The 12,752-nt window shown below is 44.4% G+C and overlaps 1 protein-coding gene across 2 annotated transcripts in view; it reads left to right on the top strand.

Moving 5' to 3' along the window:
• ARHGAP24 (Rho GTPase activating protein 24) overlaps nucleotides 1–12,752 on the top strand; it is a 534,686-nt gene that overhangs the window by 297,839 nt on the left and 224,095 nt on the right. Inside the window, exon 1 of one of the 2 annotated variants that reach the window (XM_066574367.1) lies at nucleotides 472–699. The exons of the other annotated variant lie outside the window; for it this stretch is intronic. The gene's annotated coding sequence lies outside the window, so the exon portion shown is untranslated. Of the gene's footprint in view, nucleotides 1–471; nucleotides 700–12,752 lie in introns of those variants that run through there. 2 annotated transcript variants of the gene reach the window in all.

Consider the following 12,752-nt stretch of genomic DNA (forward strand, 5'->3'; position numbering starts at 1 on the left):
AGAACAGATCCCCTATTTATACGAGCCAACAATGTATCTATCTAAACAGGAGCGAATGAGCTTCCCTAAAATTGACTGACTGCTGCGGTTCATATTATTTTATTGCCTCCTTGCTACAAGCGAGTGTTTTTTTTATTGTGTTCACTGGCGAGATTTGAATTTTTAGTCGTAAATGAAGTCGTAAAATATTAGGGTCGAAGGGTTTTATAGCCATGGATTTCCAAAGATCTTAAGAGGCAGTTGGAAGTCTTCTCCTTCTCGCCTATACAGTAGAGGGGGGTGAGCCGACGTCCAGGAACGGCCGCTTCACAATGTCTGAAGTCACAGCTGTAAGCAGCAGACGACATATGTCGGCCATACCATGAAATAGCGAATGTACAGGCTTCCGGAATGAAACAGCTGAGCTGGGCCAGGCGGCTGATCTGGACACCACCTCCTCACTTAGCATTGTTGACTGAACACTCTTGGCCACTATGTCTTCGGCACTGAGCGGTGAAGGCTCAGCAAAAAGAACTTTGGCTTTTTAATGAATGCTGCAGTATTTTTCCTTCGGCTGACATTGGCGTGGAAAGGTCTGGTTGGTGAAGAACACAACAACACTGCCCTCTGCAGTCCGCCGTTGTCCGCAACGCTCAAGCGTCTTCACTGGGACTTGCAGTTGGGAATAAGGAGAGCTGGCAAACTTCTTCTTCCTTGCATGTAAGTTGGCTGTGTCGGTGTGCGTGATCTACTGTAGTACAGTGTAATGATGATCAGCTCATATGATTAAGTCTAAAAACAGCATACATTGTATAGAATACCGTCATTGTCACATCAGTACGTAATACTCGTATAAAGTACCAGGCTGTGATGTCACAACCTGACCATTATACAGGCAGACCGCTGATTTCATCCCATTGGGAAGGTCTGCTGTAGATTTCTTTCGAAGGAAGTTCTTTCTACGCTCCTGCCTACTGACTTTAACCCCTTAAGGACCAGGGTGTTTCGGTCCTAAAGAACCAGCCACTTTTTAGTGATTTTACCCATATGGTGGTTTTATGACCCTATGGTGTCCCCCCTCCCCCCCCCCCCCCCCTTGCCTCCCAAAATTATTTTTGCTGCCCTTTTTTTTGTCACCTACAGGGATATTTTTAGTACTTTTTTTTCATTTTATTAAGAGTAATGTGTACAAAAACAATTTTTTTTTAAAAAATTTTTTATTTATTTATTATATAGTTCTTTATTTTTAAAATAATTATATTTACGTTAAAATAAAGGCCGGGAGTGGGCTTGCCATTTTGTTTTGGACATTTTGATGCATGATGATGTCTACATGATGCATATGGTGACGGTTTAGGTTGGCGTTGGCTCTTTTTCGATTTTTCATATATATATATATATTTATTTTATTTTTATCATTTTGTAATTTTTTTTTTTTACACTTATTTTTGTAACTATTTTTTTTATATCTATGTCCCCCATTATGTCATATTAAACCTCTGGGGGTCATTCGCATTGTCTTTTTTTTTCATTTCACACTTTTTCACTGTAGCTGGAGCTTCCATTGGAGCCTCAGTTACAGGGAACACATCCCCATGTAGTGACAGTAGTCTCTAACAGAGCTGGTCACGGCTCTGCTAAGACCCTGCAGCTCTAACATGCTGGGGCAGTATTGCTTCCTGCATTCTCTACATAGCACTCATTAAGCACTATGTAGCTTCCAAAAGAGAAGGCAGAAGCAGTTAAAAACTCCTTCTCCTCTGGGTCCTCAGCTGTGTCTGACATCCAAAGACCAAACCTGTTCCTGGTGCATTGCAAGAGCTTTAATTCCATGTTGTATTTTTGCTATCAAACAGGATTAAAGCCCAAGACCAAGCACCGTAAATTTATGGAGCTTAGTCCTTAAGGGGTTAAGAAGAGGTTCTGCAGCAGGTGCAGTGTGTATCATGCAGCCCCTTACACACATTGTCTCCATTGGAGCTCATAATCTTAATTCCAGATTGACCAATCAGTTTGTTTCGGAGGTGTAGCAGGAGACCGAAGTACCCGGAGGTAACTCACCCAAATAGAGGGAGGACATACAAACTCCATGCAGATATTACTCCTGCTCTGATTAGTTGCCAGTGCGCCAAGGCACCAATACTGCCCACACAGCCACCAAGCTGCCTGCTCCATTATGCCTAGCGAGGAGTGCGGACATGACTCGCCTTACTGTTATATGACCAGGGGAGTTATGCATTACTCCTCAGGCCTTGCACTAGACAAAACTCATTTTTGCCCTAAAGGTATTTTATGCTTTGTTATGCTTTTTTTTCTTACCCCGTCTATCACTAACTCTCAGACCCATCACACTGGGGCCAATATACTGCAAATCTCTCAATCAGGCTTTGGTGGTTTGCTCTACCTGTCAATGGAGATCATACTGTATCCATCACGTAGGCACCAGAACCTGCTGTATGGTTTAATTACATAGGCTGTTGACATATTGACTAGCAAGTAATAGATTCTGGTCTCCATCTGCTCACTTGATGTTGGTTAAAAGAATCATGAGGCTAATAGCACAGTTGTGTTGTCATTAGATATCATTTTTTAAAGGGATTGTCCTACTCATAGCTGTTTTGCTGCAGGAAGCAGACACCTCCGTACATTGCGTAGTGGCCCAAGTTGGTACTGCAGGCTAAGTCCAATTCACTTCAATAGGGCTCAGCCTGCAGTACCAACTGGGGCCAGTGCATAACGTACGGAGCTGTCTGCTTCTTGCAGCAAAACAGCTAGAAGTAGGACAGCCCCTTTAAGGAGCATGCATTTACTCTCAAGGAACTATACTTCTTTTTTAGATGCGTATCCCGGTGAGGAACACAAACCTTACTCAGAAACCCAACTGTATTCCTTAAGATTTTTTTTGCCCAATACTCTACTTTTTTTTAAAAATAATGTACCTAACATAATAACAAGTGGAAAAAATAAATCAAACATCATCCCCTTTGACTGTTGACTTCTAACAATACAGGGAAGACGTAGTTCTGTATACGGCTCTTGCTGAAGGGATCTGCATACGCGGACAATGCCAAACATTATTTTAACGCTTAGCAATCCAATTTTGGATGAAGGGTTTCCTAGGGGGCTCTCTCTTTCTGCCATTATACAATGGCGCCATCTGCTGGCTAGAGCCAGTACTGCGGTGTGTGACATGCTGGAGAGCCCGCCGACAACAGAGCGAGCAGTAATATACAGTAAGAATACCCTGACTGATGTCCTCCGACATCGGAGCTGTACAGCCTTCAATCAGAATGTCTTCAGAGGTCAGACAGTGGATTGGAAAGGGTTAAAGAATGTCTATGGTATTTGTTCTTGACCAAACAATAGCCAAATAAACCGAAAGTCAATGGAAGAATCGTCATATCTCCATGACGGACTTTCTGCTAAGGATATTCTAGAATCCTCGGTTCTCTTCCCTGAAGTCTCATCCTCAGTACTAAAGAGCTTCATTGCACATTTATTGCGTCAGCTTTGACCTCTGAGCGATGAAGCATTTAATCAGAAGAGGCCATTTCCGCAGCTTTGCTCGACGAGCGTACGGTTATGTTTGTAGGCAGCGCCAAAGTTTATTGCTTCTCAGTTCAACAGAAATCCAATAAAACATCATGGTGCCCGAGCGAGCGGTTTGCAGATACACCGCGACAATATTATTGTTAAAAGACAGTAAAATTAAAACTTTGCTACAAGCAGTAAATCGAGGCGAGCACGAAGGTAATCGTAAATGGAGGCTACATTCACACAAACGCCAAACTTGCACGCAGTGTTGTGTGGTGCGAATATGAACTCCATTCTTTCGAATGCGGTCATACGCAGGAGCGATTTTTGTTTTTTTTTCCCTTACAGAGATGATGTAAAAAGTTGCTGCACGTCCTATTTCTTTTGAATTCCGCGGAACGCATCACCCATTGTTTTCAGTGGGACGGTCGAACACATTGCATCATGTGTGATGTGCTGCTTCCCATTGAACTCTATGGGAAGCACTTGCTGATCCTCAGAGCTGGCGAATCACAAGGTCCCAGAAGTGATGCGAGGCGTTTTTGCATGACTCGGCCCGATATTGCCCTCACCCGTGTGGATGTAGTATTGCATTGTCCATGTTCTCATTGGGTTGGTATGGGATTTTTGTTTTCTCTTTGTTCTTCTGTCTTAGGGAACCTTAAAAGAGCAAAACGAGGGAGCGGTTCATTTAACCCCTTCCAATCCACTGTCTGACCTCTGAAGACATTATGATTTAAGGCTGTACAGCTCCAATGTTGGAAGACGTCCGTCGGGGTTCTCTTACTGTATATTGCCAGCCTCTCTGCTGTCGGAGCCTATCCAATGTGTCACCTCATGCAGTACTGGCTTTAGCCAGCAGATAGCGCCATTGTATAACAGCAGAAAAAGAGTAAGGCCCCTAGGAAAACCAGGATACAAATTGGATTGGAAAGGGTTAAATACTAATAAGCTGCAATACCAGCCGAGGGACCAGAGGATGCTATTCCTGGAAAAGAGCAGACCTTTCTTTCTAATCTCATACAACCCCATAAAGGGGTTGTCCGGATGCTATAACATTTTTTAAAACATAGATCCAAAGATGTGAAAGCAATACGAATAGCGGTACTTACCTGACCTCTGCCCCAGCGCTGCAGCCCTCCTAGACTTTGCTGTGGAATGGAAACTACCTAACTGCTGCTGCCAATCAGAGATCGCAGTGGTCAGGTGCCATTCTCCTGATCACAGTAAGATGCCCAGAGCCATGATGTCAGGAAAATGACACTTGACCACTGGGGCCTCTGATTGACAGCAGCAGTCAAGTGTTTTTAGTGGAGCTGCAGCGCAGGATCGGCGGGAGAGATAATAGGTAATTACCACCTCTTCTTTTGCTTTTGCACATTTAGATCTATGTTTAAAAAATGGTATAGCTTCCAGAAAACTTCTTTAACCCTTTGCAATCCAATTTTGGATTCAGGGTCTCCTAGGGGGCTCTCTCTTTCTGCCATTATATAACGGCCCCATCTGCTGGATAGAGCCAGTACTGCAGTATGGAACATGCTGGAGAGGCCCCCCGACAACAGAGTGGCCAGTAATGTACAGTAAGAATACCCGGCCAGACGTATTCCGATATTGGAGCTGTACAGCCTTCAATTAGAATGTCTTCAGATGTCAGACAGTGGATTGGAAAGGGTTAAACTCTTCCTGCATCTTGTCATAATAGTAAATTAAAAGGGTTCTGGCATTAGAAAAAAAAAATCAATACCTACCTATTACTCCCCAGGCAGTCTTCTTACCGCATCTTCACCCCTGGACCTTCTCCTGGCTCCTCCAGTCCCCCGGGTCACCTCACCTCCAGCCGCCAGATCTTCTTCTTCCTGTTATGTAGCATCCATTTTTGGCAGTCTCCTTCCTGCAGGTCAATGTACGATATCTCACTAGTGACGTAGTGTTCAGTGCCTAGCAGGGAATGCCGAATCCAATGCCAGGCTATTGCAGAGACTGTGCATGCACGCTGTCTCGCCGCGGGTGTTCATATACTATTGCCACGAGACAGCGCGCATATGCAGTTACAGCAATAACCCGGTATAGGATTCGGCATTCTCTGCTAGGCAGTGAACGCTATGTCACTAGTGACATAGTCTACATTGATCTGCAGGAAGGAGACTAACAATGACCCGGGGAACTAGAGGACCCAGGAGAAGATGCAGTAAGAGAGCTGCCTTGGGAGGAATAGGTAAGTATTGATTTTTTTTTTTTCTAATGACAGAACCCCTTTAAAGGCATTAGAGTTAGTGACTAGGGATGAGCGAGTATACTCGCTAAGGCACTACTCGCTCGAGTAATGTGCCTTAGCCGAGTATCTCCCCGCCCGTCCTGAAAGATTCGGGGGCCGCCGCGGGGCGGGGAGCTGCGGGGGAGAGCGGGCAGGAACGGAGGGGAGATCTCTCTCTCCCGCCCGCTCTCCTCTGCTCCCCGCCGCAACTCACCTGTCAGCCGCGGCGGCTCCCGAATCTTTAGGGACGAGCAGAGAGCTACTCGGCTAAGGCACATTACTCGAGTGAGTAGTGCCTTAGCGAGTATACTCGCTCATCCCTATTAGTGACCCTCGATGGACTATTACATTAAGGTGATCACAAGGGTATTTCATGGGATCAAAAAGAGTAAAAATAAAAGTAATTATATTATATATTTAAAAAATTCCTCTAAATGACACAAAAGAAATACTTCTTAGGGCATATACATGTCATAGAAGGGTGTTCCTTGTTTGAGACTTCCCTCAAAATTGAGAGACGATCTGTAAGTGTTGCCGTCTTCCCCTCTGGCAGACCTGGCACATCCATGTAGTACGTGGATGGGAACTCATTTGATTGGTCAGCATGTTATGATGCATTTTCCTGGCCACTCCTGGACTAATGTATGGCTGACTGCAGCTTTCCCAGCATTGACAGTTGATTGCCAGAGTGGGAGAAGCCAGATCTGTGGAATTCAGTTGATTGCCGTGCAGACTTTGTCCTCAAAAGTTATTGTCCTTATGAGACAAAATCTTTAATATAACGGAGGCAACAATATAACCTACATATTTCATACTCCCAGAATCATCGCAACATCTACAATTTTAGGTGAGCAATGACGAAATTTTAAGCTCTCGTTACAATTTAAGATATTTTGTCTTACTGGTAGAACCAGGTGACTCATGTTTCTGTGTTACCGTATACGTCCTAACATAACCTACTCGGAGACAGATGTATCATCTCATCTCATCAATTTAAGAAAATGTAATCAACAGATTAACACAATTAATTAATTTCCAGTGTCAACAGTTTTAATGTGACTTACAATTATCTAGGCCATAATTGCTGTACAATCGTCCACAATGCGCGTCTATAACTGCCTGGTACATGGAAATAGCATCACATGACACCAATTGAATAGTACAAAGATGGACAATTACAGTGTGTTCCAAATATAGAATTCTTATATCCCTTCCATTGCCAATACAGGGAACATGTGATTAAAGACTCCAAGTTTGAAAATGAAATAAAGTTAAAATCTTTTTTAGCAACTCTTTAAAAAATTTTTTTGTTCTCAATTAGAGATGAGCGAGCATACTCGCTAAGGGCAATTACTCTATCAAGCATTGCCCTTAGCGAGTACCTGCCCACTCGGAAGAAAAGGTTCCGCTGCCGCTGCGGTTGAGAGGTGAGTTGCGGTAGTGAGCAGAGGGGAGAGAGGGAGAGATCTCCCCTCCGTTCCTTCCCGCTCTCCCCCGCCGCTCCCCGCCCGCTACCGGCAGCCGAACCTTTTCTTCCGAGCGGGCAGGTACTCGCTAAGGGCAATGCTCGATCGAGTAATGGCCCCTAGTGAGTATGCTCGCTCATCTCTATTCTCAATGCATGTATGAAAAAAACAACTTCAGAATTTGTGGCAGCCGGTGATTCAGATTAGCTGTTTTAGAGAATTGCTTTTACTGCAATTTTCTAACATTTTATTGAGTTTTTTCCGTCATCCAAATGGAACGTTCATGCAGGTCTTATTCCCCTTGACTACATGATCGCAACATATTTAAGGCTGGAAAGAAAGATATAAGGATATAGGCACACGATCAGACACCGTTCACACCAAACATAAACCGAATGTGCAAGCAACAAGGGGAAAACAGGGACATAGACCCTATACCAACACCAGGGGGCCTGATACTCACCAATTGTACTTACACAGTAAGTAGATGAGAATATAAATAAGTACAAGTAAGATCCGTGATGGGAGGTGAAACTTTAGCTTTTTTTAACTTTTACGTGATCGCCGTTATCCATTGGATAACGGCGATCAGGTGACTGCGAACCGCATACTGTGGCCCCCTATGAAATCTTCATGCTCTTGGCTACATTTAGTAGCCAGGTAAGGGGAGATTTTAAATTACCCCAGCAATCTGCAACTTTTGCGCCTGCGTCCGCCATTTCGGCAACGGACGCGTGCGCAGAAGCTGGGGTAAGGTCTGCGGATACATCCGGGGGCCTTAGCTACCTAATTTCCTCTCCCCTCATGGATATGATCCATGAGGGGAGATGAAACAAACTTTTTTCTTTTTTTTTTACTCTTTTTAAAACTTTTACGTGATCGCTGTTATCCATTGGATAGCAGCGATCATGTGACCGGGAACAGCATACAGCGGCTCCCGGTGACAGCTCCCTGCTCTCGGCTACTCCTACTAGCCGGGAGCAGGAAGTTTTTAAATTTCCCAGCCCTCCCGGCCCTCTGAACATGCGCGTGAGGTAATGCGTCTGGTGTGCATGTGCAGACGCCAGCGGCGGGTCTGGGGAGAAGAAGGAAGATGCCAGACAGCACGGAGGACAGGGGGGGAGTATTCTCAGCTCCCCTTACGGATCCGATCCGTAAGGGGAGCTGATACTTTAATTGTTTTTAACTTTTCATTGACTTTAATGCTGGTGACGGGGAGTGGGGTCCTGCAGCCCTGGATGACAGCTCCGTGCTGTTGGCTACCTCCGGTAACCGGAAGCATGGAGCTGTCAGGTCCTGAGCCTGCAGGGATGTCATTCCTAGAGGATGCATGTTTTTACGTCCTCTGGGAATAAAGCCCAGCAGGCCAGGACGTAAAAAGGCAATGGGCTGGTCACTAAGGGATTAAACATCTACACCCACACGTGCAAGGGTCAGAGTGTCAGGCTATGTCAGGGGTGAAGGGACTATGGGGTCAGACATCACCTATTTGACAGCGTAAAGGACATCCAATATCTAGAACCACACCTAACAGGGGTAAGGGAGCAGGGGCCTGCAAAATACGCAAACAGGGGAATCAGATGTCCAGACTATCTTTATGGAGGGTGTGGGAGAACGACTCAAACAACAAGGCCCCATTCATGACTCCAAACACCAGAGTTCTGAGAGGGAAGGATGAGGAATGGATAATGATCGGCACCCTTTAGCAAAAGGAGCTGATACTTCTATATATAAATGCATGGTGATTGGCTGGCTGGAGAACTCCACACCATCAGTCAGCCAAATAAACCACGCCTTCAGCAGGAAGTAGATAGTACTACAGGTCCCAGGAGCACAACGTGACACTAAATTAATGGGGCTTTTTTATCGAAAAGAATTGAAGGACTTTGGGCTCCAACAAGTAGACTCCTAGAATTCCAACCCATCCCCTACACTTGGGTGTGCTATACTTTTACTACTAATGCAATTCCAATGATTTCTCCTTTAGTCAAAAATCTTCATTCACCAAAGACATCTTCTTTCACAGATTCTTGTATGGGTGGGGGCACCATTTTGCTCTATCAAATTCTGCTTACTATAGTTAACAATTGACGGAGTATTCCTATGACATTTATGACATAGTTGCTCCACTTTTAGAAAACTGCACACAGCATTGGTATGGGCTTCACCTCCGCGATTCACAGCTAGCAGAAGACTCGTATTCCATGTGGTTATAAACCATTTCCAGCCATAGACTGTATAGAGAAGTGTCCGCTCCCTCCATTCAAGTCTATGCTAGTCCCAGAAGAAGACAAACAAGCTTGTTTGGTTAGATATCTGAGCGCCACCAGTCAGGCATTTATTGAATATCTTATGATTGTCTGAAATGGGGATAACCCTTTCCAATCCACTGTCTGACGTCTGAAGACATTATGATTTAAGGCTGTACAGCTCCGATGTTGGAAGACATCTGTCGGGGTTCTCTTACTGTATGTTGCCAGCCTCTCTGCTGTCAGAGCCTATCCAACGTGTCACCTCATGCAGTACTGGCTTTAGCCAGCAGATAGCGCCGTTGTGTAACAGCAGAAAAAGAGTAAGCCCCCTAGGAAAACCAGGATACAAATTGGATTGGAAAGGGTTAAAAGCATCCTATAATTAGCAGGAAACTTCAGATTTGCTGCAACATAAATCTCAGTTTTGTTTTTTTGTTTTTTTTTACAGCCGCTCTATCATGTACAGATGTAGCAATCGTTACCATGGGAATAATTTACAGCCATGTAGTACATTATAGTTATAATAATAGGCTAAATGTTAAGTTAATGTCTGTGATCTAATTAATATCTAAAGTGAAAAAAAACTTTAACATGTTCTGCAGAAATCTTCTAATTTTCTATTAAAAGGCAGCAGAATGATGTTGTTTTGCGTGGAGATGCCTTTAATTGTAAGAAGATTGTATGAAGAGAAGACAGCAAAAATGTTAAAAAGTAGATATGTAACAAATGAGTGAAAGTCAAAGGGCAAGGACAAGCATTTTCCCAGGAAAAAAAGACAAGAAAGGTCAAAATATTCCCAGTCAACCCAACCAATTTCTTAAGGACAATAACTTTAATCACGAAGCACTTTCAATGTTTTCTCAAACCAGTCAAAGATATAAATTAGAACAGTAAGGACTGAGAATATATGTTTAGTTCCCCTTCTAATTGGATACATAGAGTAGTGTCCGGGGTAAGTAGTGTTACAGTGCAGTGCATGGATGTCTTTTGCTGAAGACTTTAGAAGGCAACGTCTTGCATTCTGCCCATGTCTCAGTACACACATGTGTATCAGCTGCTGATCGGTCTGTATAATTTACTAAAAATCTCCAGGGCCAATTGTGAAAAATTGGGAAATAGCTGATTGGTGATTGGTTACTTGCCAGTTTGGTTACAGTCAGCTGTTGTGAGATGGGTTGTCAACCTGTACCCGCAACATTGCTTAAAGGGCCACTCTGGGATTGCTTTTAATTAATCTATTATGTAGCTAGCCCCACAGTATATATAAGTGGGCTAATGCTACCTTGGTTAGTTATTTTTTTCTACCTGGATTTGCCACCCTCTTTTTTACATGGTCATGTGATCTCAATTCTGACCAGTTCAGATCTACTTCGTTTTATGGATTCATGAAAAAATGTGTTTTCGCCGGAGTGGCCATTAATGGAGGTTTCGTGAGATTAAAAATATCAAATTTCTTTAGAAATAGCACTTTTGTCCATAGATTGTGTCTGGTATAACAGCTTGAGCGAACCGGGCTGAACTGCAATACTACACACAACTTGCTACTGGTGCACCTTGACGCCACCGTAAGTGGTGGGTGTACACTAGGGTTAGGCTGCTTAACAGCCAGGTGATGCCTCTACTTCTTGATTGGTTGTTAGCAGCATTGCTGCGCTGATTGACTGGACTGGGCGGTGGAGGAACAGGAAGATGCCACAGCATTGCCCAAACAGCAGAGGCAACTGGGGCGCCGGGGACATTGAGCAGAGATTGAGAGCAGGGGACGGAGAGTGGCAGAACAGCAGGGGAGATGCCACAGTTACAGGTTGTGAGCACCAACACAGCACCCGAGTCGGCATCAGGAGCGTGACCGGGTGCACATTACACTCACAGTGCCCCGTACCTGCTGGCACACTAAGTGTTGGGAGGCTGGTGTTCTGCGGCATCTCGCAGCTGCTGACCCTGCTCTTGTCACCTGCTCTCATACTAGTCCCTTGGCAGAGTAATATATCTAGTACCGGCGGCACCGCTCTCACAGCCCCTGCCAGGGGGATTGGATGGGGAGGCTTTCTCATGTGTCCAGGGAAGGGCCAGGTCTCACAGTCCCGGCTGGGGGTTGGGGGAAAGGGTTTCTCATGTCTCCGTGGAAGGCCCTGCCGCCCTCCCTTCTGCGCTCCCTGCAGCCCCGCCGCTCACAAGGTACTGCTGTATCTCGTGAGCCAATGCAAAGCTAGTGGCGTGACAGTGGGGGGTTCACTCCTGCTGACAGCTGTCACACCCTTAGCTTCCGGTGGTGTCAAGATGCACCAGTACCACACAACCCATAGACAAGATCGCACTGTTACTGGAAAGAAGTACCTACTTTTTTTTAGAATCTCATACAACAGAACTTAAAATGACCTCCATAGATTTGGATATTAGGGAAGATCTAAGCTAAATGCTCTAGTTCTGGCTCAATTTGCACCAAAAAACAAGGCATAAATGCCGTGCACTTTTATTATGTGTTTTAGAGACTTTCTCAACATTTCTTGAAAAATGGAAGTAGCTTATCACAAACATGCCTGGCTAAACTGGAAAGGGGTTTGACCTAAATGTAACACTGTGACAAGTTAAGCAATGCAATAAACAAAAGTATCTAAAGATGCACCAAATTCAGCGGATTATCCATCATGGCACATTTTTAGACTGTTTAGTAAAAGTTTACACAGTCTAGCTAATGCAATAAATCTGCCCCAATGTGACCTATAGTTTATAAATACTCGGGCACATTTATTATTCTTCGTATGCCAGTTTTCTGGAATACAAAGTTTTTGGGCTTTTATGCCGGAGCCACCCTGTTTTCAAAAGTGGGCAGGGCCTAGCCTTAGGGGGCACAGAAAGTGGCCTACATTACAGCAGAAATCTATGTGTCACTATTAGCCTGGCGCACGGCTTACTTAGACTAGCCTATGAAATGCTGGTCTAAGTGAATATGCCCCACAGTACTTGCGGGAAATCAATATTGAAAGAGATCATCCATAGGAGTTTCAACCTCTTACATGTTTCATGTATCGCAACTTATCATAAAGTATTATAACAATGCCTGGTGTAGAGCGACCCTGCTGAGATACCCTAATGAAGAATAAGGGGTATCGGAGATGGACGCAGGCTTTACAGTTTATGGCTCCATGATGGGGGGGAATCTGCAAACTCAAAAACAGGATGATACGAGGATGGTTTTATGTACTTATGTTCAGAAATACAAGAGCCTCTTGAAGAAGTGGAAACTGTGGGAAAGCATGTAGTATA

The sequence above is a fragment of the Eleutherodactylus coqui genome, chromosome 7, assembly GCF_035609145.1.
Source record: "Eleutherodactylus coqui strain aEleCoq1 chromosome 7, aEleCoq1.hap1, whole genome shotgun sequence".
Taxonomy (NCBI): Eukaryota; Metazoa; Chordata; class Amphibia; order Anura; family Eleutherodactylidae; genus Eleutherodactylus; species Eleutherodactylus coqui.